Genomic DNA, 22,031 nt, shown 5'->3' on the forward strand with positions numbered 1-22,031 from the left:
TCAACCTGACTCCTTTGCAAGCAGCCTGGGTGCTCTGCAGTCATGGCAGTTCATACCTTGATAACGCTCCTGTCCCTTGTCATCATGATGCAGGAACTCATCTCCCAAAACTTACCAGAATAGGAAGGGCAGGGAGCCAGCAGAGAATAGGCTTTTTTCTTTTTTTTCCCATTTTAGGGCCTCACCTGCTGCACATAGAAGTTCCCAGGCTAGGGGTTCAATCAGAGCTGTAGCTGCCGGCCAATGCCACAGCAACACCAGATCTGAGCTGCGTCTGCGACCTACATCACAGCTCGAGGCAACACCACATCCTTAACCCACTGAGCGAGGCCAGGGATCGAACCTGCATCCTTGTGGACACTAGTCGGGTGTGTAACCTGCTGAGTTACAACGGAAACTCCCGGCTTCTCAGTCTCTATATTGCTGACAAAGGACTGGATGATTCTTTGTTATGGGAGCTGTCCTTTCTACTATAGGCTGTTTAACAGAACCCCGGCCACTGCCCATTAGATGCCAGTAGCACTGCCTCACCCCACAGTGTGACAAACCCAAATGCCTCTGGACAATGATTGCCAAGTGTCCCCTCAAGCCAAACTGTCTTGGCTGAGAATCGTCAGTACAGAACAGTACATATTCTGTTCGTTATGTGTCGGAGGACTGCCTCCTAGGTTGCTGTGGCGTTTTTCTTTATCCATCTGTTAGTACTTCCTGTTAGATATTAAAATTCAGATATAAACAAGTTAGAAGAATGAAAGTGCCCCTCATCAAGCTTAATTCTAGGAACTAGCCAGGAACAAGAGTTGCATATCATTTTAGACCTCCCCAGCTGTGGACTTTAGAATACATACAATCTCACCTTAGGCACTCAGGTCCACACAACTTCAAAAAAAAACACATTTATGATTCACCCATGATTATGCAAATATGTGTTTTCGTTTTGCACATAGCACTAACATTTTTCCATACTAGTACCTGTAAAATAATCTTCCTCCTTTTTTCTTTTTTTCCGGCCACTCCCAAGGCTTGCAGAAGCTCCTGGGCCAGGGATTGAACCTGCACCACAGCAGCAACCCCGAGCCACTGCAGTGGCTTAACCTGCCGAACCACACGGGAACTCCTAATCTGACTCCTCTTAATGGTTGAGCAGTGTTTCACTGTATGGATACATCAAAATGTATCCAAGCAAGTCACAGATGGGCTTTGTGTGTATGTGTAGACACCTATACACACACTTATATACAGTTTCTAGTGTACAGTACAATATATATTATACTTTTTAATAAAAGTATATATACAAAATGTAATATTTTTTCACATACATACTAAGTACCTGTATAAAAAAACTACACAGAATTTTATTCTCTCATATATTATTCTCTGGGTATGTATTTGTATTTATGTAAATTAAATTCCAAGAAGTGCAACTTCTCAGGGTTCTCTCTCTTTAATGCTATTTTTTTCCCTGAACTACATCTTATTAATACTCTTTCTAATGCATCCCCCTCTGGGGACAAAGAGCCCATCTAGCAGTTCTTGGGGTTTCTTGAGAGTGCTCACTTTCCATTTATTGGATAATCACAAATAGGGAACCTGCAAGGAGCAAGGGACAGGGTTAGGGTCGCACCTGCGAGTCGCTGATCATCCTCCTCAAGCCCAGTGACTCCCTGGTGCCCGTCCCATGTCACACGAACCTAGACCTCGTCTCTGCTGGCTCTTTGGATCTACAGAGCTTAGAGCCTTTGGTTCATTTCTCCAAGATCTACTGTGCGCCAGTATCGACCTAAGTTCTGGGAAGGAACTGATGAGCACAAAGCAGACAGAATGTGTCCCCTAAGGAGTCTATGGTTCAGTGATTAAGAAAAGCATTAATCAAAATTGCTTAGAAATACATGTAACATTATAGCTGGAATGGCTGCCGCCCAGGAGAGAAGCCCTGTGTTCTAGGAGGTAAAATAGCAGGGCCTGACCTGGTTGGAGGTTTGGGGGCAGGTATTCCTAAAGAGGAGACTCAGGAAGCATTAAGCAGGGGAGAGGGGTGGAGGTGGCGGAGTCCAGGGGCCGCTGGTGGCAGGGGAGGTGGCCGGTGGAAATCAGAAGGACCTCAGCACAGATGGAAAAGGCGGAGCGAGGTGGCTCCTGGTGGAGGGTGAGGATGGGGCAGGATGCACTGAGCCCTGGAGGCTGAGAGGCGGGGTTAACAACCCTAGAAATAGGCACTGGGTTTGGGGAAAGTGCTGAAGAGCCAGAGAATGGCATGGTCACATCTGGGCTTTGAAGAGATCATCCTGCTGCTGTGGGATGAAGAACACACAGGAGGCCACCAGCTGTCACCACAGGGAGGCTTCCAGGAAGGGAGCAAAACGTGTTTCCCTTCCTATAGGCACTTCTCCCTGGGTGACGATTCTGGGTCTGCTAAGAAGCTGAACGCCTCTTCCTATTTCCTCCTTAATGGATTTACTTTCTTCATCTATAACCACTGTTTTTTGTTTGTTTGTTTGGCTTGTTTTGGAGGAGAGCATTTTCAGGCCTTCAGAAATCATGTTGAAGGGAAGCTCTTTCAGAGAAAACAAGATTTTAAGAAACAAAAACAACAACAACCTGGTCTCTGCTTTAATTGGCTTCTAACAAGGGAGTTCATTAATTTAAAAATGCTTTAAAAGATAGAACGTCTTCTTTAGAAGAGTATGATGTCTTCTAAGAACTGGTGTTAAGTTGGAGGTAACTAAGAGGCTTAATGAACACGTATGCAGAAATCTTTACATTTCATCTACTTAACTCTGTGCCCAGGCTGCTTTCTCTCCACACTGAAAAAGTTCATCTGTACCATGGCTAATCTATGGCGGTGCAATCACATTTTCACCTTATCAAAGATCCCCACATATTTCTTCCACCCGCTCAAAAATGGAACATCAGAGATTTAGATTTTATTTGGAAAATTCTTTATTCATCATACGGAAACACATTCAATTGCATTCGAGGAATTCAATTTAAAACTAATTTATCTTACATTAATGTTTAAATTCATGAGATTCCGCACAGACTCATTCTTGTAGTGTAATAAATTCAGAGTCAATATGATAATTATTAAAACAGAAATGAGCGTGAGAAAAATAAATCGCGTGGTCTTAGGGTGACTTTTCTGCCTGAGCTTTGAGGCTTGTAGCAAAGAGGGTGGGTGGGGGGAGAGAGAAAGAGAGGTTGGGAGGGAAAAAACCAAGAGAGAAAAGGATGAAAAGAGAGGAGCAGAGGGAGAGAGAAAGAGGGAGAGAGAGAGGGAAGGAGAGAGAGATCAAAGCTGCACCTGCTACCATTTATACAGTGCTCCCTGAGTCCATGCAGTGTTCTGGGGTCCCTCCCATCTCTAAGCCTCACAACAACCAATGGGAATCGCTCAAGTGATACTAATTTCAGCTAACAATTAGTGAGCCCTTCCTGCACGCCAAGCAGTGTTGTAAACTCTTTGCATGCATCAACTGGTTCGATCTTTACATTCTGATATGGCGAGATGACGCCTGTCCTTCCCCAGGGAGAAAAGGGAGATCGGGAGACAGAAGATGACTAGATCAAGTTGAAGTACGTAGTAAGTGGGGGATGCAGGCGGCGAGCCCAGGGCTGGCTCTAAGCTCTTTACCACAACACGGTAGATGGGGTCTGCTCACCCTACGTAGGGCACTTTTCCAGATGCAGCCACTCAGACCCCCCAAAGTGAGGCACCCCATGGTACAGCCAAAATCTGAATCCAGATTTGCCAGGCTTCTATGATCTAGCAGACATCCACGCCAGAGCACTCCCCAGGGATCCTAATGCCCCCTCTGGATTACAGGTCAAAGTCCTGAGTAGGACCACTCTTGCTGCCCCCACCCCCTGGAATTCCTCCCCACTCCATCCCACAGCCTTTCGTCAGCTGCCAGTGTCTTTAGGAGCCCCACGGCATCTTCACCGCATTGATCCATCGCCTTGCCTCTCCCTCTGGCTTCATCTCCCACCAGTTTCTTTCCTTGTGTTATCGATCAAGGAGTCATGTGTTCTGCAGTGATACCATGAATAAATACCCACTAACTGGGAAATGATATTGTAGTATTAAAAAGGAAGAGAAAATGGAATTCAAAAAGCCTTCATATACGTGGGTCTTTGGATCTTTGCTAGCCGGGCGGACTGTTTACAAACTAATGCTCCTTTTCTCAACCTGCTTGTTCTAAGCACATTGCTCCTTTTCCCGAAAATGAATGTCCCTCCCCCTTTCCAAATCACCCCTCCAATGCCTAATAATTGCTGACTTTTCCATTGACTCTTGCATTGTAAGTGTGTATTTCAAAACTTCTAGAACAGTTGTTTTCAACAGGGGTGAGTTTGCCCCAAGGGATATGTGGTCATGCCTGGGGACATTTTTAGTTGTCGCAGCTCAGGTGGAGGAGTTGGTGCTACTGGCATCTAATGAGTAGAGACCAGGAATGCTATTAACCATTCTACAACACACACACACACACACACACACACACACACACACACACACACCAGTTGCCCCCAACAAAAAATAAGGTGATCCAGAATGTCAACAGTGCACAAGGGAGGGTGAGAAGCCTGATCAGAAGGGTACACTTACAGCTGTTGAAGAAAATTGCCTCCAGGAAGGAGATGGGGACAAAAGGACAGGATTGCTTTCAATTCCTTCACTTCTGAACTGTTAACAGCTTTTCCTTACGAGGACCCACATGTATTCATTGTGAAAGGTTAGAACCAAACTCGAAAGAAGTATTTTAATTGTTTTTAAACATTCTCTTTAGGACGAGGTAAAGAAAAAAGTTTAAGTGAACTTCTGAAAGGTAGGCAAAACAAATCCTAAACACGGGGAAGATGTTTTTCAGGGCACTGGGTGATGGAGAAAAGAGAAAAAGCCCTGTGATAGGAAACCGATCAGTTTACTCTTCTCAGTATCGTGCTAACAAAGAAAGACAGTTTTAACCTAGAGACTTTTATTATTGTTTATTATGATAATGATTAAGAAAAATAGAGGAGATGTGCTCAGCATATTAATAGGAAAAAAATGAAATCAAGAGTTCCCTGTTCTCCAAAGGAGATATATGGATGGCCAACAAGCACAGGAAAAAATGCTCAACATCCCTGATTGTTAGAGAAATGCAAATCAAAACTACCATGAGATACCACCTCACACCAATCAGAATGGCCATCATTAATAAGTCCACAAATAACGAATGCTGGAGGGGGTATGGAGAAAAGGGAACCCTCCTGCATTGTTGGTGGGAATGTAAGCTGGTACAACCACTATGGAGATCAGTATGGAGGTATCTTAGAAAACTATACATGGAACTACCATATGACCCAGAAACCCCACTCTTGAGCATATATCTGGATGAAACTTTCCTTGAAAAAGACACATGTACCTGCATGTTCACTGCAGCACTATTCACAATAGCCAAGACATGGAAACAACCCAAATGTCCATCGACAGGTGACTGGATTGGTAGGATGTGGTATATATACGCAATGGAATACTACTAAGCCATAAAAACAACAAAATAATGCCATTTGCAGCGACGTGGAACTAGAGACTCTCATACTGATTAAGGTAAGTACGAAAGAGAAAGACAAATATCATATGATGTCACTTATATCTGGAATCTAATATATGGCATGGATGAACCTTTCCACAGAAAAGAAAATCATAGACTTGGAGAATAGACTTGGTTGCCAAGGGGGAGGGGGAGGGAGTGGGATGGACTGGGAGCTTGGGGTTAATAGACGCAGACTATTGCCTATAGAGTGGATAAGCAATGAGGTCCTGCTGTGTAGCACTCGGAACTATGTCTAGCCACTTATGATGGAGCATGATAATGTGAGAAAAAAGAATCTGTGCGTGTATGTGTAACTGAGTCACCATGCTGTGCAGTGGAAGATTGACAGAGTATGGTAAACCAGCTATAATGGAAAAAAATAAAAAACAGTTATATATTTTTAAAAAAGAGTTTCCTGGTGGCCTAGGGGTTAAGGATTTGGCCTTGTCACTGCAGCAGCTCAGCTGGATGCTGGAATTTACTACAAATCACCACTTTGTGTTCAAAACAAAGTGACATCTTGACTTGTCTTGTTGATCAGATAACTATTTACATTCTTAAACTTTCTCCTAAGCATCCTGTGACCTGAAGACACAGAATGAAGATAAAGGTTTGGAAACCCACAGGAAAGAGAACAGTATACTCTGTCCACACTCTCCCTCACACGAACCACTCCTCAGCCCTTGAGATGCAGACCAGACGGCACCTCTCATAGGATGCTGCCATCACCCTGACTCGTGTGGTGCCTGCAGAATGCCCCATCCTTTAGCATTCTTTGAAGACCTCAACTCCAGCCCACAGCACAGAGCCTTACTCCTCTCTGATCACCTGTCTGGGCTCCCTAAGGCAGGGGTATCTCATTATCCATCTTTGATTCTGTAGCAACTATAACAGTGCATGATGCTTGACAGTTCTTCAAAACATCAATTGAACGGTAACTCACTGAACGAATGGAGGAAAAAAAGGCATGAGCATGAAAGAGGGAATCAGAAATAGACTCTCAGACATGGAGAGCCGACTCGTGGTTTCCAAGGGGGAGGGGGAGGGAATGGGAAGGACCAGGGGTTTGGGGTGGGTAGATGCAGACTATTACACTGAGACTGGATGAGCAATGAGGTCCTGATGTTTAATACAGGGAGCTACATCCAATCATTTGTGATGGAACATAATGGAAGATGACATGAGAAAAAGAATGTGTATTTTATATATGTATATATATGTGTGTGTATATATATATGTATATATGACTGGGTCACTATGCTGTAGAATAGAAATTGACAGAACATTGTAAATCCACTCTAATAAAAAAATTTCAAAAAAGAAAAAGGGAATCAGAATGGCTTCCAGAGACCCTGAGAAATCAAGAATAGGGACATTCAAAAACAAGGTGGAAGAGGGAAGGAATAGGGTTCAGGAAGGAGGGAGCATGTTGTTCCCTGATTCCCAATTTGAGGTGGAAGGAGAACAGAGGAGGGAGGGGTGGTTAACACAAGCCCCTGCCCATCCCCGGGGTCTGGGGCTGGTCCTGTCTTTTTCTGGCTCAGAGCTTGATGAGAAGAGGCTCGCGTTCCCATTTGTAAAGTGGAAATAATAGCCGTCGTAGATCCCTAGGATGGTTATGAACACGAAATCAGACCGTGCGCATAAAGCACCGAGGAGAGTATGCACACGTCGAGTAGCTATTAGGGATCATTGTGCTGGGCGATGAATTCTAATGGTTACCAGAACAATTCGCAGGAGCAGCACACACTCATTAATCCTAATCCATGCCCTGTGTGAGGCTGAGTCTGCCAGGCATTTTAAGGCATGAAGAGATCTAAGACCCAGCCATCCCATCCTTCTCAAAAGGCTTCATATAGTTGTAGAGTCAGACCATCTCGCCTCTACCCAGAGGGTCTTTCCTATCCTCTCCCTCCCCCAAGCCGGAGCTGCCAAGAAAAGCCAGCACTTGGACCCTGAAAAACACACCATACTGTGTAAGTGGGACTTAGCATGGGGTTGTCGAACCTCATACCTTATGAGCAGCTTCATCTGCCATAACTTAGATTGTGATGGGAAATAAAATGCAAGCACGGCGAAGAGCTCACTGCGCACGGCAAGACATGTTTTATCTCTAGCCACCAAGTGGAATTGCATTCCTGTTGTGAAACCCAGATTGATGCATGCGTTTTATTTATAACCCTTTCTCTCCAAGTTCCTCCAAGTTACAAGTTAGCAATGAAAGTTTGCAGTGGCTTTTAAAAGGCCTGCTGGCACCTCCGCTGACAGTCAGCTTCTTGTAAGTGACAGGAACAGACCTCAGGATCACCGAGAGTCAACAGGCAGTGCAGAATGGACCTGTCCAAGAAAGAATGGTGATGATGGGAAGGGGAGAGGCGGAAAGTCAAACGAGTGAGCCTGTTCCTGCAGGTCAAACCCACCATACCAGCATCTCGCACTGGCCATCATCCAATCAGTGGTGCTTTCTCCCTTCAACATCTCCTGGAGTCTGAGCAGGACAAGAACCTCCTTCTAATCCATCTGCCTGTTCTCCATCCTTCTCCTCCAGTGGCTGCAGAGAACCCACACAGAACCATTTAGCTGGCAGTGCCCTGAGTTTGGTGATCATTTCTCATTTCTAAACACTCATGATGTGCTAAGCGGCAAGGTAGAAGGTGTGTTAGCCAAGAAGCATCAACCCTGAAGAGCAGAGACAACCAAATCAAAGATAAGGGCTTTGGAAAACAATCCAGAAGCTCCTCAGAGAATTAAACATAGTGTTACCACATGACCCCTCAGATTCCATTCCTAGATATATACTCAAAATAACTCAAACAGGTGTTTAAACAACACATGTACACACGTGTTCACAGCCACATTATTCACAACAGTCAAAAGGTAGAAACAGCCCAAACATCCATCAGTAGATGAATGGATAAAATAAATCATGGTCTAGCCATACAATGGAATATTATTTACCCATAAAAAAGGGATGGCATATGAATGGATGTGATGGATGGTCCTCAAAGCTATTACGCTAAGTTTAAGAAGCCAGAAACAAAAAATTGCGTGATGTGATTCCATGTATGTGAAATATCCAGAAAAGGACAACCCACAGAGACAAAAAGAGATTAGTGGTTGCCAGGGTCTAGAGGAAGAGAGAAATGAGGAGCACCTTTAAAAAAGGGTGTGGGGTTTTCTTTTGGGGTGATGAGAATGTTTTGGAACTAGATAAAGGTAGCTGCACAATAGTCTGAATGTACTATAAGCCACTAAATTATTCACTTAAGCACCGTTAACTTTCTGTTATGTGAATTTTCTGTTATTTTTTTCAATCACGAAAGAAAAAAAAAAAGTCAAAGAATAGAGTTGTTTTCTAATCCTGGGGCATCACAGGTTAGGTGCCAAAACCCAGTAGTAAGAAGAGGGAAAAAAAGAGAGAGACCAAAGTCATGGTCATTGTCAGATGTCAAGCGACATTGAACCTTAAACAAGTGCAAGAGGAGAGTCCATGGCTGTGAACTCTTAATAAAGGGCCCCAGCAGACCTGACACTGAATCTCAGTGCTATTTTCTAGGCTGTGTATTGATAGGTACTTCACATTTCTGAGCGTCTTTGTCCATATTGGAAACAGACAGGGATTTCTTTTTTTTGGAGGTTGCCTCAAGAACCAAATGCCAGTATTTACCAAACGCTATTGAAAGTCATTGTGTATAACACATAATAAGTGTTCAATCAATGGAAACTTTAATTATCACATCATCATTATGCATGGATGGTGTGGTCAGGTCCACGTGTCTCTTCTGGTGGCCCGTGGACTATGTAGAGATCACCACTGTTATCCCCATGGTGATGAGAGAAGTACATGAGGATGAACCCAGTTACACGGGCGCTTCCGAGGCTTCTGCTGACATCATCCCTGCTAACATTTCACTGGTCAAATTAAGTCATGTGATCAAGACCCACACAAATGAGAGAGGAAATATATGCCTGGTGCTCTAATGAGAGCAACACAGCCAAGGACATCAAGATAGGGAAGATGAAAAAAACTTGAAATGATAACACAAATATACCATGCCATCCCAAGTTATTTTAAATCCCAGTTTAGAGACTGGAAACCAAACACCAGAGGCTTAGCAACTGTGCCAAGATCATTCAGCTTGAAAATGACAGAGCGGGGTTTAAAACCAGGTCATCTAATTCTAAAGCACCGTAAAGAGGAGTGCCCATGGTTGCTCAGTGGGTCAAGAACCCAACAGAGTGTCCATGAGGATGTGGGTTCAAGCCCTGGTCTCCCTTAGTGGATTAAGGATCTGGTGTTGCCGTGGCTGTGACGTAGACCTATAGCTGTGGGTCTAATTTGACCCCTGGCCTGGAAATGTCCATATCCCACCCCATTAGACTAAGTCCCGTGAAGCTGGAGACCATGACTCCAGAACCTGATGTCAGGCCTGACACATAGTAGGTATCCCATACTACTATGACACACAGTAGGGATGCACAGTTAGCTAGTCAATGAAGGGATGGAAAACAATGTCACAGAAAAGAAGTAAAAACATAACGATCAGAGCATGAGCTCTGTCTGAAACAGCGTCCTTGTTCTCCATTTCAAGAGCACTAAAGGACATTTCTGACGCCCTTTTAGATTCCGTTTTCCCCGCCCCCCCTTTTCCCTTCGTGTTACTACATCGCAGGATAAAACAATAATTATTGTCATCATGTGGATGATTCAGTGAGATCTCATGATCTTGGCTGTTCTGATGTGTTGTTGTTTGGCAGTTTCAAATAAGCTCCCCATGTGGCTATTAAATAAAGCAGGGACAAATGAGAGAAATTACGCTTCCGCTTTTCACTCCAGGACAAGTTGTTATGTTTGTCTGAATCTAATTTCCCTTCGTCTAGATCACTGAACCGAACCTCAGATATTGCCAGTGCCAAGAGGAGAGAGTTAGCGGTGAGGCCTGGTGAATAATTTGCGGGGTAACTTCTGGGAGGCAATGCACCCCCTCTGGGCTGTTGTTTCTCTTCCTTTACATAACAGGGCCTTTGGGGCTGAGCTGAAATGGAGGCGGTTGAGAAGGTAAACAATACCTTCTTTCTCTGGCTTGCTCCTTCCCAGGGGGTTCTTTCCAAACTTGGTGTGTGCTTCTTACCATTGACAAGCCCGGGGGAGGGGGGGGCTTTATTACTTTATTACTTGAGAAGGAGGGAGAAGGTTTTGAATTTTATTTTATTTTATTTTGTTTTGTTTTATTTTATTTTATTATTTCTAGAAGAAGGAGGGAGTGGGATTTGGGGATTGGAAAGGTGATAAAAGTATTCAAAATGGCATGGCATCTGCCTGTGACTCCCGTCCCAGGGTTGATTTGGAGCTGCCTACGGATGGAGAGGTCCAGATACAGAAAGTACAAGAGCCTTAGGGTCAGCACACGCCGACGTCCTTTGATCCACTCACAGCAGAGAGCAGGGCAGGGCCATGTGCCCCGTCTCTAAAGAAAACGGAAGGATGGTCTGGGATCCCAAAACTAGAGCCATGGGAACATCCACAGATGACGTTTGGAAATGGACATCAGAGGTCCCCAGATGAGCAGCAGGGAGACCCTGGAAGCAGTTACATGGGTGGGGTCTGTGGGAAGCTGGAACAGGAGGTGTCCGATTCATGGAACATGGGCTTAAGGGACATCCAGGGAAGACGGTCCGAAAGAATTTTTTTGTTTTGTTTTGTTTTAAAAAACTGAAGTATAGTTGATTTCCAATGTCGTGTTAGTTTCCAGATGTCCAACAAAGTGATTCAGTCATACCTATGTGCTCATTCTTTTCACAAATACTCTTCTCCGTTATGGTTTATCAAAGATGCTGAATATAGTCCCTGTGCGATACAGGAGGTCTTTCTTGTTTATCCACTTTATATACACCAAGGTGTATCTGTTAATACCAAGCTGCTAATGTGTCTCTTCCCTTGGCCCTTTCCACTTTGGTAACTGTAAGTTCATTTTCAACGTCCGTGTGTCTATTTCTGCTTTGTAAGTTCATTTGTATCAAAATTTTCAGATTCTACGTGTAGATGGTATCATATATTTTTCTTTCTATTCCAGAAATAATTTAGATACTTCCTAGGGTACCATAGAAGCTTGATTTTTAGTAATAAGTCCGTGATTTTTTTTTCCTACAATCATAATTTTGGTATATAAAGTAATTGTGACCTGATTTTTTAGCCATAAAACAATGAGTCCTAGACAGAAAGGACTTGCATTTTTTTTTTAAAGGAGCAAAAAAAAAAACAAAAACAAAAACAAAAAAAACAAAAAAACCCCATAGTTTTCTTCCTATGTTTCAGCATTTTCTGACTAGTTGCCATAACAGTGTATCATTCTCCTGAAATATAATTTCGTAAAAAAGTCAAACAAAAAAAGAGTACAGAGGTGACCCAGTCACACATACATTCTTTTTTCTCACATTCTCATGCTCCATCACAAGTGATTAGATATAGTTCCCAGTACCATACAGCAGGATCTCACTGCTTATCCATTCCAAAGGCAATAGTTTGCATCTATTAACCCCAGATTCTGAGTCCTTCCCCCTCCCTCCTCCTCCCCCTCGGCAACCACCAGCTCTAGTGGAAAAAATAAAAATCATTATAAAAAGCTTTAAAAAAAAAGAGTACACAGGGAAGGATGTACCTTCCATGTCTCCTTTCCTTCCCTATTTTTCCTGTCTCAAAAGACAGGCAACAGCACACTCCAGAAGCATCTTAACTGTGACATGACTGGCCAAGGATTCAGGTCCACCACTGTGTCATGCTTTACTTCCCATGATGCTGAGTGGGAAACCTCCTGGGGTCAAGCAGGATATCCATAAGGAAAATGCAATCACACACACAAATGAGGACCCAGCCAACCATTCTCCAGTTTGCTCAGGGCTATCCTTGTTCCTCACGTATGCAGACAAAACCTGGGCATTAGAAACAGAACCGAATTTTTTGCAGTGCCAACTAGCACTTTGCTCTCTATGTTGTCATTTCTAAGGGGCTCTTGGGACAATCTTCTTGTGTGGTCTGCAGAGAGAAATATGCACGTTCAAATGCAGTTCCAAACAAGACAGGAAATGCAAAGAGCTTCTTAAAATTCACAGACATTCATTCTACCAGGAGGGAAGGTAATTTATCCTTGGGGCCTTACTTTGAAAAGTCATTAATTAATTAATTTTAAATGACTCTGCTTTGACAGCAAGTTCCTTATAAAGGCTACATCCTATGGAGACTGACAAAACAAACCTTATAGGGGGATTCAAAAAAAAATCGAACCAGCAAACATGAATGGCTTTATGTGTTTAGAGAAGTGGCATGGCTGTCCCCATGCATGTTAAGAAGAACTAAAAGAAATATATGAAGTTCCAGTCCACAACCTATTTCATTTTTTTTCTTGTGTCTTGTAAATATTAGCATTGAGGCTGTGCATCTTCTCAAAACTAGAAAAAAATCATGCTTTTTGGAATCATATGAGGACAAGCTCTGTAATTACTTAAATATCCTCTTCTAAACCGAACAAGCTGGAATTCTGTGGTGTTCATGGAGAGAGAAAATATTCTGTAATATGCAATGAAAAGATAAAAATGTTCAGTGTTACCTGGCTCAAGCCTAGCCATATTAACAGAGGTGATTTTATCCAATCCATTTATCATCTTGTCTGGCATCACTGGCTCCAATTCCATTGTTATAGAGTCGAATGATAATTCTATTTTTTCATCCCTTTTTCTCCTTTGTTTATTGTATTTTATTTCCTTTTTTAAATTTTAAATGATTTTTATTTTTTCCATTATAGCTGGTTCACAGTGTTCTGTCAATTTTCTACTGTACAGCAAAGTGACCCAGTCATACATACATATATATATACATTCTTTTTCTCACATTATCATGCTCCAGCATAAGTAACTAGATATAGCTCCCAGTGCTACACAGCAGGATCTCATGGCTCATCCATTCCAAAGGCAAGAGTCTGCATCTATTAACCCCAGATTCCCAGTCCATCCCACTCCCTCTCCCTCTCCCTTGGCAACCACAAGTCTATTCTCCAAGTCTATGATTTTCTTTTCTGTGGAAAGGTTCATTTGTGCCGTATATTAGATTCCAGATATAAGTGATATCATCTGGCATTTGTCTTTCTCTTTCTGACTTACTTCACTCAGTATGAGTCTCTAGTTGCATCCATGTTGCTGCAAATGGCATTATTTTGTTCTTTTTTCCTTTGTTCATTTTAAAGGCATCTCAAACTTTCCCTGTCCTAAGTCAACTCCTGCAAAGGCAGTCGTGTACAATACTTTTCAAACCACAGTATTTCTTCTCCCTGAGTTGGGAGGCCTTAAAAGTTGCTTCACAAAATCGAGTTGCCAATAAAGGCATCTCAGCCACGGCATCATAGACAGACGTGTCCAAGTGTTTTTGAGTTATTTTGTCATCTTAATTTTTTTCTGTGTATATTTTATAATGATTTCCATAAATTGTTCAAATCCATTTTGGAATGAGACCGTGAATTATCTGGTAGTTCTACGGTTACAAGCAACAGAACCTATAACTGGCTAACTTCAGAAAAAAAGCAGAGATTGAAAGGAAGGGTATGGAATATTTATGAAATCAAGACTCATCCAAGGGTACTGTTGATGCATAAATAAATGCCATTGCTTCGTCATTATAGTAGCCATTCTTCTAAAGAGTCAGAGCTCCAGGAGAGAGGACCATTGCCAAGGCTTAGCTTCTGTGCTCACTCTACACCATACTTGGTCAAGGAGGGGAAAGAACTCATTAAAGCTGCCTGTATCATCCTCAGGGGACTCTTCATCTTTTAGGACATCTGCAATGACAGACCTATTTGGATCCCAGAAAGGTGATGTCTCCAAAGTAAAAATAAGGAGGATTTCCCTGGTGATTCAGTGGGTTAAGGACCCAGCACTGTCATTGTAGTGGCTCCAGTCGCTGCCGTAATGGGGGTTCCAGCCCTGGCCTGGGAACTCCCACATGCTGTGAGCACAGACAAAAAATAAAAATAAAAACATTTTTTTTTTAAAATAAGGAGGGCTGGCTATTTTCTGATAGCTAAAACCGAAACCCCAAATAGTAACATCTCCTCCAAATTGTAAGGGCAACACATGTAAGCCAATTAAGGGGACTGAACTGCAGTCCTTAATTACGTACATAAAAGGTGTATTTGCTGTTAATCACGGTCCCTGGAAATTTAATGCCTATTAAGGAAGAAACGATAACTATTTCTCTCCTGGTATCTTTCAGAGCTGGTCTTATTTGGTGAGAGGGAGAGAGAGGGAGAACCAGGGAAGAAGCTTTAGATGTCTGATCATATCAAGCTCAGCCCAGCACAAATCAGCTGGCCCATCTTGGTGGTGTTTATTCATTTGGACAAAAGCAACTCTGTCCAATTTCACAACTTCCAGAAAGGCACTGGGCTGGTGAATTACACTTGGTACAACAGCACTCTTCCAGAGAACTGGAATGAGATTTTTGGCAGCTAAAGTGTTTTATTTTTTTAAAGCCACTGCTTTCTATGATTGCCCCATCTTATAACTGACTCTGTCGCTGAGAATGACCGATTCAGAGACAATGCAAAACTCCTTTTCCACAGCTCCGGAAACCTCATCTAAACCGCTCAGAGTTCTGTTTATTTCTGCACCAGATTCCTAAGGACTCCTGATGGAGTAGTGATTCTGTACCAAGGTAGATGCCACTTCAGGTTTGACTTCATATACAACAGACTAACGTCCTGCATGCTCAGAAACTTACAAAACTCTGCCTTCTGGGATGAATCCCAGCGCTCTAAGTGCAGACGAGAAAGTGAAGCGGTTTTGAAGTGAGACAGACCTGGCTTAACCATATGCCTTTCTCCATGTCCTCACTGTGTCTTCAATCTCTGAGCCTCTGTTTCCTCTCTTATAGTATAATATCTATCTTACTAATTAAATGAAAGAGCATCTAGAAAGGATCTGGTGGTTAGAGGGAATATACATGAGTTTCTTTTCTTCCCTTGCTTTGGGATTATCTGATACTGTTCCCTACTAAGGGTGTCAGAGTAACTTTTTTTCCCCCTTTTTAGGGCCACACCTGCAGCATATGGAAGTTCCCAGGTCAGGGGTTAAATCAGAGCTGCAGCTGCAGGCCTACGCCACAGCCATATCTGTGACCTATGTTGCAGCTGGCAGCAATGCTGGATCCTTAACCCACAAAGTAAGGCCAGAGATGGAACCCGCAGCCTCATAGAGACAACACTGGGTCCTTCACCTGCTGAACCACAATGGGAACTCCAGTCACAGTCAGTGTTGACTTCGCTGACTACATATTTGCAAGGGATGGTGATTTTCTGTGTCTTGGAGACTCTCTTGTCTTGGAGAAGATGCATACACTGAGTTAAATAGTCTTTGGAAAGAGAAATAGGAAAATCTGGGGGCAGGAATTGGAAGAAGAACTGTTGTTCATTATGTACCATTTTATAATATGAAATTAGATACATATGAATGTACTATATATTAAAATTTAACTTAAAATAAAATCTACTACCACAAACCCCAAAATGGGCTGATGAATTTGGCCATCTCCGCCCATCAGGGAATATGTATTGGCAAGTATCCATAAAGTCTCTCTAAAGATTATCAGAGAAAAATGATGCTATCATCCTTGCCCTCTAGCAGTTTCTCACTGGAGAAGCAGGGGCTGAGCTCATTGGGCCAGAGTTTGTTCATTTAAAGGAACTCTACTTGGATGGCTATTAGGGAACTGATCCTACAAGAGGAGAATTAAAAGGCTCTCCTTCAATAATGTGGGAATAATCAGAAGGAAATCAGAGTGAGGGAGAGAGCAGCAAGGAAGGAGAGGAAAAGGGGTGCAATTCCAAAGGTATGAGACATGAGTAGACTACCTGTTGGAAACTACAAGGCACCTCAAAAGAACTGGATATGTACATAAGGTTAGAACATGCATCTCCATATCCTACACCAAGGACGTTCACAATGGCAGATGAGCACCTGGATTCAGGTTTCCAACCCTGGGCCCAATCCCGACATTACACTGGTGTATCCAATCTCGGCGAATGGTACCACTATCCACCAAGACAACCAGAAAGCAGATGTCACCTTTGACTCATCTTTTCCCCACAGGTCCCTATTACAAACCAACACCAACTTTTTTTAAATTTTAATGCCTTAGGTCTGTTGAATCTGTTGATACATTCACATCTCTCCATCTCCCCCAACATCTTAGTCTAAGACGGCATTGCTTCTTGATTGGACTATTTTAACAGACTCGAACTGGTTTCTCTGTTCACTCAAATCTATTTGTGAAATTGAAACCAGTGCTTCATTAAAGAAGAAAGAGGAGAGGAGGGAGGAGGAGGAGGGGCAAAGGAGAAGAAAGCAGAGAAGCTGAAGAAATCATAAAGTTAGAAACAAGCTCCTCTGGTAATAAAAATAAGACAATACTTTCTCATTAATGTAAACTTTACCATTTTAGCCTATGTCATAATCTAAATTGGGTACTATGCATGAGTAAAGGATATATACTTTTAAAAATAACATAACATTTGCAGGGAGTTATGCAGATTCCCAGAAAGACTACATTTTTTCCCAAATACTACCCACCTAAGGTGGTGAGTACATACAAATGGTTTTATGTATTCATCAAAATAGGCTGAGCAACAATTCTTTTAGAAATTATTTAATACTTATTAGCTCAAGATAGAAGATGAATTGGAAGACAGTGCAAATGCATTTTTTAGAACAACTATAATCATTTTGGTTCTAGATCTTTCTCAACATACAGGACAGTTTCCCATTCTATCTTTGGAAACTGGTTTTCTGGGTGATTGTAAACTAAGTATTCAGCAACATCAGACTAATATAAAGCTTTATGAGGATTTTCAGGAAAGAAGAGTACTCACAAGAAATCATTGAACTAATACTAGCTATAGAAGAGCACCCAATTAATTAACTAACTAATCATTCTCTTATATGGTGACCTGTGACAATTCTACAGTAATTTCTATTCCAATTAATTCCATTCAAGATCATCTAAATATTCTAACTGGTTCCTGGATGCGTCATTTTGAACCATATACATCTCCAAGGAGCTAGATGATATCATATACAGTGGTACCAAGGAAATATAATTAGTATGCAAATATTCACAGCTTTTTCCCTCTCTAGATCACCAAAAATAACTCTTCCCTGCTTGATTTCTGGAATTTTATCGCTTGGAATTAGTGCAAGGAGTTGAAAAAAAAATTGATCAGGAAAAGAAAAGATTAGGGATTCATGTTGCAAGGAGCCCAGTTTTGCTGTCAGAGAAAGGGTAAGAGAGAAGATGTGGACAATACAGTAGAGAAGGATTTGAAAGGACTTCCTATGGCTTGAATATTGGTGTCCTGGGAATTGATAGTAGCGGGGCAAGGGGGGGATGGACATGTTTCTAAGAGGAACAATGAGCATTCCATGAAGGATGCAAAGACTGGACATGATGGGTCAAGAGAATTTTAAAGATATCCTTAGCATACATTAATAACCTACTTCCCCTTCATAAACATCGAGATACCAAGATGTTCTTCTCCTTCAAGGGACACCAAGAACAACTTGGTATCAAGGACCTATATTTCTTTGCATGTGATAACTGAGGCAAGATATTGGATCTGACTTTTTGTTTTCCAGTTAAAACCAGGCCTCACCATTTGGGATACAATGAACTAGGAAGGAACATAATTCCAGTCCCCAAAGTTTACCCAGAAGTTAGAATGACAAGCACACATCCTTGGAGCTAGGGAATGGACTGGACTTCAACCCCAGTCTCCCACATGAGGGTTCTCCCTGAAGGAGCACCACTGGCCTCTCCCCCAGGCAGCTGCAATGCCAGCGCTCATACTCTCCAGGAAGCCAGCTCTTCTCATGCACAGTTCATTCTCGTTATTGACATTCTCATGAAAGAACACATTGTGAAACCTGATATTTTTCATCCAATCAATATCCTCCAACTTCTAGAGGAGCCCCATACACTATCGAGAGTCCCATTCAGAATTCTTTATCTGAAGCAGAAAACTTGTTTATATGTCTACAGCTCTTGACCTTGTCAGTTCTATTGAAGGGCATGGACCATTCTGTCTATCTTGAATCAACAAACAGTCCTTTAACTGCAATGTGTCAGGGCTAGATGAGGAACTGGGAATGGATCTGATTAGAATTTAACCTCCAAGAAGGAAGGGACTTTTCTCTTTGTCCACTGCTGTAACCCTAAGTACTTAAAGCAGTAGGGATAAAAACAGGCATTTTTACTGGACTTCATCAACTTTATCGCATCAAGACACACTCTGAGACAAATGTCATCAGTATACCTTAGAGTGTAAATCTGCAGGCACGGCTTAGTTTCACATATAACATAGAGGTGTTAGGAAATTCTGGATTCGGACCAATATCCCAGGTCTATGAGAATGGTTACAGCTTACAAGTTAGCCATACTTTGCGGCTTACAGCATGGTTTCATATGGTAATGGAGGTTCTTTAAGAAAAATTTAAAATGCAGGCTCTGAACTTCCCGGTGCAGCTATACAATGGATTTTCCTTATTATGGGACGTGATATTCTCATAATTATATTTAAGCAAGGTAGGCCCAGGTCTCTCTTCCCTATGCAGTAACATATCTGCGTATTTGTACAAGGGGATGTAGGTAGTGGAGAATGGTTGGAGAATGGTTCTTCTTCCCATTGGTTTAGGAATCCTGTTTCCTTGCCTGTTTTTTTTGTTTTGTTTTTTTTGGTTTTGTTTTTGTATGGAAGGTTTTTATTAGTTGGAGAGGGCCATTCAAGACTTGGCATAAGAGGCATGAGATTTTTCTAGCATATCATCCTTTTGATGCCAGAAAGATGGTACTAGAATCCGGGTACTTGTTCTCGCAGCCAAAGAATGAACTTCAAGAACACACAGCCAGCAAGCAAGCAAAATCTTCATTACAGGAAAGCAAATAGCTCCCAGGACAGCTAGGATGGGGGAGAAGAGCCCCCCCCCCATTGTTTTACAGGGGGTTTTATCCCTTAAAGATGGGGGCGGTACCAACATGGGGCTAGAAAAATGTGGTTTTCTGCCATTGGCCTTGCCCAGTTACCTACGTCATCCCTTGTCCAATACGGTTTCAGGGGTGGAAATGTCCCGTAAGGCTCATGGTTTCTTAGCCCTTCTCCTCCTGTAAACTGAGTCACAGGGGGTTAGGGATCCATGTCCACCTGGGCGTAGGCACACTCCCTACAGTAAACAAGGCCTGTGGGGACGTTACTCCCTGGAGCCCTTGAGCCGCAAATGTTAATCAATAGCCATATCAAAGACTGCATCAAAGCCTGTGTTCCTACAGTGACCACCTGAGTTATTCTTCTGCCTCAATCCCCCTTTCTAGAGTTGGAGTCCTTGTCTTTTAATAATTACATCCCCATAAATTATTTAGGGAAATGAATTTATTTGTTTTCCAAGTAGGGCTGACAGAAATCATACTTAGAGTCTACTGTGGATCCACAATTTCAGTTCTCAGAAAAGCAATAGCAAAGTTAAAAAGGAAAAAAAAAAAAAAAAAAAAAAAAAAAAAAAGCTAGAACACCACCCTCCCTTTTTCACTTCACTGGGAGGAAGGTTCTTAGCTGTGCCTGTAGACTGTCATTTCTAAGCCTGGCAGCAACCCTTCTGTTGCAGTTTTTCTGCTTCCAATGACTAAGGAAACAGTGCCAGTTCTGGGACTCAGAACCTTTAGAAAAATGAAGTTTGCACCTTCAGGCAGAGAAAAAAGGCAGTGAGGATCAAGTGGAAAATTTTGACCAGTTTTTTATTATTTAGTTTTCTAAAATGCCCAGCTCATAGCAATTAAAAGAACCAAGGCATGATGAGCTCACAGGGTGTGTGTGTGTGTGTGTGTGTGTGTGTGTGTGTATAGGGTAAGTAGATGGAGAAAATAAACAGGCACACATACCCAGCCTCATGTCTGAATACAATATCTTTTCTTTCTTTCTTTTTTTTTTTTTTTGCTTTTTAGGGCTGAAGTGGCATAAGGGAAATTCATGAGCTAAGGGTTGAATTGGAGGTGCAGCTGCTGGCCTACACCACAGCCACAGCAACGGGGGATCCAAGCCACATCTGCAACCTATGCCACAGCTCCCAGCAACACAGGATCCTTAACCCACTGAGCGAGGCCAGGGATCGAACTTGCATCCTCATGGATCCTAGTCGGGTTTGTTACCACGAAGCCACAAGGGAAATTCCCACCATATCATTCTCTAACTCAGTGAAAATGAATAGTCTCTTTTCTCAGTAGGAAATCATCTAAAACATTTTTAGAACAGTTTGGGAAAGGAGAGAAAATATATTTCTATTTCCATAGAAAATAGCCTTTTCTATGGAAGAGGCTATTTTTCAACCTTCAAGAGTTAGCACTGAGAACCTCAAAAACCTTTTGCCTAATTGTATATGTCTAGCGCCTTACAAGAAAGGCAACTGGGGTGGTTTATAAAATGCTTCATAGCTAAGTCTCTGAAAATCTCTCCAGCCAACGTTTCTCAATAGCCTGAAATCACTGAAACAGCAGATCCTCGCAACAAGAGGAGGTGACATTTTACAGAAACTAATAAAGAAAAATAAAAACTACCCAATGAGGTGGTTCTTTTGATTTTAAATGTTAAAAATAAATATCGGGAGCTCCTGTGTCTATGGCTCAGTGGGTTAAGAACCTGACAGAACGTCCGTGAGGATGGGAGTTCAATCCTTGGCCTCACTCAGTGGATTATGGATTCAGTGTTGCTGTGAGCTGTGGTGTAGGTTGCAGACGGGGCTCAGATTTGGCATTGCTGTGGCTCTGGTATAGGCCGGCCACTGCAGCTCTGATTTGACCCTTAGCCTGGGAACTTCTATATGCTACAGGTGCAGCCATAAAAAGATAGATGATAGATCGATAGCTATATAGTAAATAAATAAGATAAACTTGGAATAACAGCCAAGCCATGACCTTCCCCAGAGGAGCCCGAGAGAACTCTTCGCAGCTTCATGAGCTGACTCCATGTGGACACGTGTGGACACTCCAATTATGGGTGTGCCTTTGCTTCACCTGAAATGTAAAGGGCAATGACTTTCACTTAGACATGACAACCAGAATTTTATTGGGTCGCCACAACCTGGCTCAATCATCTCTCTGTTTGCTGACTATTAGTCTACCCATGTGTGTCTGTTTTGCCCACTTCTCTCAAATGAAAAGATTCCCGGAGTTGGGGGGTGCTAACATAACCTACATGCAGTTGTATTTTCAAACTACAAGTCTAACCAGAGCAAGAGACTTGCATGATTTTATTTCAATTTATAATCCTGAATCATTCACAATCCTGAATATTGCGCTTACCGCCACGCATCCTTGTAATTTAAAGGTATGATGAAATCCATATGAATACACCCTTTCCTTCTTTTCTTTCATGT

The 22,031-nt window shown here is 42.3% G+C and overlaps 1 protein-coding gene and 1 long non-coding RNA gene across 26 annotated transcripts in view; both read right to left on the reverse strand.

Annotated features, from left to right (window-relative positions):
* The window catches only part of RBFOX1 (RNA binding fox-1 homolog 1), a 2,264,635-nt gene that overhangs the window by 850,444 nt on the left and 1,392,160 nt on the right, over positions 1-22,031 (reverse strand). The window lies entirely within an intron of this gene.
* Positions 2,923-5,468, reverse strand: LOC146404564 (uncharacterized). The gene is made up of 2 exons (XR_014840866.1): positions 3,987-5,468; positions 2,923-3,864 (listed from the first exon to the last, which is right to left on the reverse strand). It is a non-coding gene; the product is annotated as an uncharacterized LOC146404564 (long non-coding RNA).

This window comes from Sus scrofa, chromosome 3 (assembly GCF_054392235.1).
Source record: "Sus scrofa isolate SSC_HxYL_T2T_F1_AM1 chromosome 3, Sscrofa_HxYL_maternal_Yorkshire_Landrace_v2.0, whole genome shotgun sequence".
In the NCBI taxonomy this organism is placed as follows: domain Eukaryota; kingdom Metazoa; phylum Chordata; class Mammalia; order Artiodactyla; family Suidae; genus Sus; species Sus scrofa.